Raw genomic sequence first — 6,130 nt, forward strand, 5'->3', positions numbered from 1 at the left:
TCTAATTCCTAAGAAAGATACTATAGAAGAAATCAAAGATCTCATGCTTATAATTTTAGTGCATGGAGCTTATAAAATTGTTTCCAAAATTCTTGCTGAAAGATCCAAGCAATGTTTGCCTGAAATTATTTCCTTCAATCAAACAACTTTTATTAGAAAGAGGCAAATTCTGGATGGAGTATTGGTAGCTAATGAATTGGTAGATTCAAGAACAGAAGTGGGAAGCCTGGGATTCTTTGTAAAATTGACTCTGAAAAAGCCTTTGATCATGTTAATTGGGAGTTTCTAGATGAAATTTTTCTTCTTATGGGCTTTGGAGACAATTGGAGAAGATGGATTAGAAGATGTGTGGAGTATGCAAGATTTTTTGTCCTCATCAATGGTAGTTCTGCTGGTTATTTTAAAAGCAAGAAAGGCATAAGACAAGGTGACCCTATTTCACCATTTTTATTTCTTCGTGTTGGTGAATCTTTGAACTTTATGATTAAGTAGGCACAAGAACAAGGTATTCTTACTGGCTTCCAAGTTAAATTTGATGGCATGATGGTAAGTCATTTGTAATTTACAGATGACACTCTAATTTTTCTAGATGTTGATGTAGAGCAAGTTAAAAATCTCAGATTGATTTTTCTTTCTTTTGAGCTTCTCAATGGCTTAAAAATAAATTTTGCTAAAATCCAGATTTATGGAGTGGGCTATGATGGTGATCTCTCTATTTTTTTCTTCAATTCTGGGTTGTTATCAAGGTATGCTTCCTACTACTTATCTGGGTCTTCCTTTGGGAGACAAATGTGGTGGTATAGCTAAATGGGATAAAGTCATTGAAAGGTTCTTAATGAAGTTGGCTGGATGAAAGAAACCATTACTCTCTAGAGCTGGAAAAATCACTCTTATTAACAGTGTTTTATCTAGCTTACGTGTTTATTATATGTCACTCTTTGAGATGCTTGTTGCAGTTGTCAAAAAACTTGAAAAAATTATGAGAGATTTTCTTTGGCATGATAACAAAGGTAGGAGAAAAATCCATCCAGTTAAATGGGTTGTCTTGTGCAGAAGAAAAAAGTCAGGTGGTTTGGGCATCAAAAATCTGCAAAAGTTCAATAAAGCTTTGCTCACAAAGTGGTCTTGGAGATATGTTGTGGAGGATAATGCTTTTTGGAAGTCCATTACATCTGAAAAATATGGTGCAAGGGATACTTCTTGGATTTGTAAGACTCCTAAAGGTTCTTATGGAAGGTTAGTATGGAAAGCAATTATGAAATACAATTCCATTTTCCTAAGATATGTTAAATTTAAAGTGAATGATGGTCTTAATACAAGGTTTTGGGATGATAATTAGTTGTATGATCATCCAATAAATTTTTTCTATCCTAACCTCTATGCTCATTCTAGAGCAAAGAATTTATCAGTTGCTGCAATGAGTTCTACTGTTGATAATTCTATAAGTTGGGATTTTCTGCTGCCAAGGAGAGTAAATGCTGCTGCAACTGTTGAACTAAATCTTCTCCAGAATGATTTAGCTTCCTTCAATTTTACCAAGAATGCTGATGATGAGCTGATGTGGCCATTGTGTAAGTCTAATATTTTTTCAGTGAAGTCTCTATATGACAGACTTACTTTGGATGATGAAGATGTCTGATGAGTGCTAAAAAGTGCATATTTCTATATATTTTTCTTGGCATTTAACTCATCTTTTGTGCATTAATTCTACATTTTATCCCATATTCTGTATTTTCATTGTTTTCAAGAATAAATATTTTTATTAATTAATTTTGTATTTTTAGGTAATAAATAAAGTTTGGATGAATAGCGGAGCGAAAAGAGCAGAAAAGTAGTGAAAAGTCGGGAGAAATTACGCAAGGAAGCCGCAAAGAATGGTGCGCACAAGTCCAAAAAGCTAGGAATGGGCTCAAGAAGGAAGAATTGTTCTTAAAGAAGATATGGGCTTGGCATACCCAAGGCCCAAAACCCTCACCCAAACCCATTTCCTATATCCAAACCCGCCTCCATCTTCAGCCGTCGGATTGGATCCATCTCATCATCCAATGGTCGCTTCATCGTCGTTCATCGAAATCGGAAGCTCCTGTCTAACACTACAGCACCTAACTCCATCTGGAGCCGTTAGTTTCGTTGTATATCTGCATCCAACGGTCGCTGCCAGCCTCTTCACTTTTAGCCGTTAGATCAATCTTCATCTCCACACCCCACGGCTAAGCATCGCAAGACATCGAAATTTGATGAAACTGCCTCACACCCAAACATTAATTACCCTATACCCCAAAAGAGAGAACCCTAACCCAAATCATATCTCCTCCTTCTTTCTTCGTCTTTCTCCCGACCTGCTACCACCTTTCACGACTGCAACTCCATCATCCATCGCTCCTGTCACCACCATCTCTACCACCAACTCCTCTGTCTCAATCACCTATACATCCCCCTACTCTCTAGCCATCTATTACATCAGCCCATCACCCCTTTTTCTCGCTGGAACCCTAGGCGTGAAGAGTTGATGAAATAGATGAGGCTATAGATTGAAATTGAGGGCAGAGAAGGATCGAGAGAGAAGAGAAGAGGCATGGGTCACCACCAATTCAGCGGATTTGGTGAGCAATTTCGGAATTGAAAATACCTAATTTTAATTTTAGGGTTTGTAAATTATTGGGGCTTTTGAAGTATAAATAGCTCATGGTGTAGAGGATGAAGGGTATCTCTGGACTAGCCAGTGTATCCCCATGAGGGCTGGACTAGCCAGTTCCTCTTGGGTAGATTTTTCTTCCCTGTTTTGTATTTGTAGATTTAATTTTAATTTTCAATTTTAATTCCAAATTCAGTTTTAGTTTATCTTGTTTCAATTCAGTTTGTTTTATGTTTTAATTCACATTTCATTCTAGTTCACATGTTAGTTTGTAGTTCTCTGTTTAGTAAATGTTTTTTTTTGTTGCTGTTTTGTGAGCTCACATGTGTATGTGTATAGCTAGGCTGAGATGATGCCTTAAGTCACTGTTAGTGGTGGAATGTTAGGTTATAATTCATGTAAATAGAATTGATTGAGAAATGGAGGAAATTAGTGCTCAACTGTGCTTGTGATTGATTGTGCTGTCAAAAGACAGTCAATGCTAGGAGTAAACAGTTGAGCAAGCTTTTTATCCTTCCATTCCATTTATGTATGCCCTGGAACATAGGCAGGCTTGAACCTTCACCTAGCTCCATTAGGGACAGGGATTTAACATAGAATTACACTATCCGGCTAGGTCACAAGGTGGATTCATAACCTAGTTGTGTTGTTTCTCTGTTTTGTATCTGTAGTTTTTCTCCCCTGCCATTGCCCTTGGCTTAGGCCTTGGTTTGCAACTGTCTTGATTTATCACTACCACATTGCCACTACCATGCCATTGTTAATATGCACATGTAGATCACTGTTGTTTTATCATTGTATATATTGCCACATTGTATATAATGACACTATCTCCATTGCCATTGTCCACTTTCCCTTTGATATATTGCCCTGTTTTGCCTTGTTATGCCCTGTTTTGCTTCCCTGCCCAGCCTGCATTACCCTACTGCTGCTGTTGTGCCTCTCTTCCTTTGCCTGTGCTGTCCACAGTACCAGTCCTCTCTTGTCACTGCCCTGTAAATACCCTCTCATGTTGGCCTTGTACATACATTGTTTCACTTTGTTACTTCCTCACTGTCACTTTCTGTTTGCTCATTGTCTTTCTTTACCATTCTTGTTCACTGCTCTCTTGTTACTGCCCACTTTGCTCTCAGCTCTGTCACTTCTCTTCTGCTTTAAGCCCACTGTAAACTCTTAAGGTTAAAGACATGCCCAGTTCACTGTGAAAGCCCAACTCAATCAAAGCTTAGCTCACATCAAAACCCCAGTTTAATTCATTTCAAAACCACTGAGCCCAAGAGCACTTCAAGATCATTGAGCCCAGTCTACAGTTCTCTCTAAAGCCTAGTTTACTGATAGGCTAAAGCTAAAGCCCAGTTCATTCCCAAAGAACTCAAAGGCCCAAAGCACAATCATAACCCATTGGTTACCAAAATCCATTGGTACCCAAAGCCCAGCAATAGCAATTTAGAGCCCAAAATAGCTAGAAAACTCCAAAACACACCCAGTCTCTGTGGATCGACCCGTACTTGCACGAGCTACAACTGACGACCGTGCACTTGCGGTATTACTGTAGGCCCGTTTCATTTCGCTTCAATTTTCACGCTTTCCCGGGCCCACCAAGTTTTTGGCGCCGCTGCCGGGGAGTGGTGCTTGCTGCTGCTGATTCCTTTGCTGTCCTGACCTGCAATCATTGCACTGAGTTGTCTGAGCTTCATCACTATCATTGCAGGTGCCACTGAGTTGCTGCAGAGCTGTGTTGCTGGCCACCTGAGCTGCTGCTGCTGCTGGAACCTTGGCTGCTGCTGTTGCTGTTGCTGGAGCTGGTGAACCAAGCCTGCTGCTGCCAAGCCAAAGCAACTGGGCTGCCAACTGAAGCTGCGTTTCACTGCTGGGCTTCACTGGTGGTGGTCTGCTGGGCTTCGCCAAACTTTGCAACTGGGCTTAGCCACCTGCTGCTGCTGGGCTCTGCCTTTTTCTGTTGCTGGGCTCGTGATCTTCTGCTCCTGGGCTTCGCAGCTGATCCTCCTGGGCTCGTGTTGCTGAACCAACTCCAACTGTTGCTGGGCTTGGGCGTGAGCTGCTTAGGACGATCCTAAAGCCCAACTGGGCTAGTGCAACCAAAGGGAACAAAAGCCTAACTAGGCTTCCCTCCTTAACCAAGTAAGCCTAAACCATGAGTAACCCACTTGGGCCCCATTAAATATTCAATTTGGGTATGTAATAATTAATTTATTTTTAATTTGGGCTTGTAATAATTATTTTTATTTTTATTTTCTTTTTCTTTTATTTTCTTTTATTTTTCTTTTATGGGCTTGTAATTATTTATTGTTGTTTTTATTTTCTTTTGTGGGGTGTGATAATTTATGCTAGGCTAAGTTCAAAAAATTCCCGAGCCCAGTTTTAACCAAAATCCCTTGTTAGTCCAACACCCATTCAAAACCAAATCTTCGTAACCCTTGTGGGCCAAATTGTTTCCGATTGCTCTGTCTGACCAACATGTTAGTTGAGGTACCTACAAGGACATGATTGTGACCTATAGAGACCAAACAAACAGACTTGTTAGAATTAATCAAGAAGAACCTATCGAAATTCTGAGTTCTGAGGTAGACAGCCCAGATCAAACCGAAACAATGGGAGAACCCCGTACCCTCAAGGATTATATGTACCCAACTAGAGCCAGTCAACCTTCTTGTATTGTGCTACCCGAGGATAATGGCCATTATGAGCTGAAATCGAGCACAATACAGATGCTTCCTATTTTTAGAGGTGTTGAGAATGAAAACCCATACCACCACGTGAGAGAATTCGAGGAAATTTGTGGAACTCTGCGTTTCACTCAAATGTCCGACGAAACCCTAAAGTTAAGGCTCTTTCCTTTCTCCCTGAAAGACAAGGCAAAGGCCTGGCTTTATGCTTTACAGCCTCAATCCATCATGACATGGGATGACCTCATAAAGGAGTTTTTCAAAAAGTTTTTCCCGAATCACAAGACTGCGACAATTCGTCAAAGTCTGAATAGCTTTGTGCAATTAGAGGGTGAGACCTTAGCTAGATACTTGGAGAGATTCAATGAATTATTGCTCCAATGTCCCCATCATGGTTTTGAAAAATGGAGACTTGTGCAAATTTTGTATGAAGGTCTAGATGTGTCCACCCGAACAACGGTTGAGTCGATGTGTAATGGTATATTCGTAGACAAAACTGCTGATGCGTCTTGGGACTTGTTGATTGAAGTAGCTGAAAAGACGCAACAGTGGGAATCCATCCGTGAACCCAGAAAGACTACATCCGAAGGATTTCGAGGGAGCAAACATGGCATCAATAGTTAGGAGATTAGAAGAGTTAGAACTACATAAAAATTCAAAACCTTCCACCACTACTCTCCGAGAACATGTCGCTTCGTCTGTATGTGCCGCTTGTAACGATCCCAACCATCAATTCCAAAATTGTCCCGATTTGCTTGCAGTCCAGGAATCTAGGCTTGAACAGGCACATGCCATGTTTCAAAAACAG

The sequence above is a fragment of the Papaver somniferum genome, chromosome 11 (assembly GCF_003573695.1).
Source record: "Papaver somniferum cultivar HN1 chromosome 11, ASM357369v1, whole genome shotgun sequence".
Taxonomy (NCBI): Eukaryota; Viridiplantae; Streptophyta; class Magnoliopsida; order Ranunculales; family Papaveraceae; genus Papaver; species Papaver somniferum.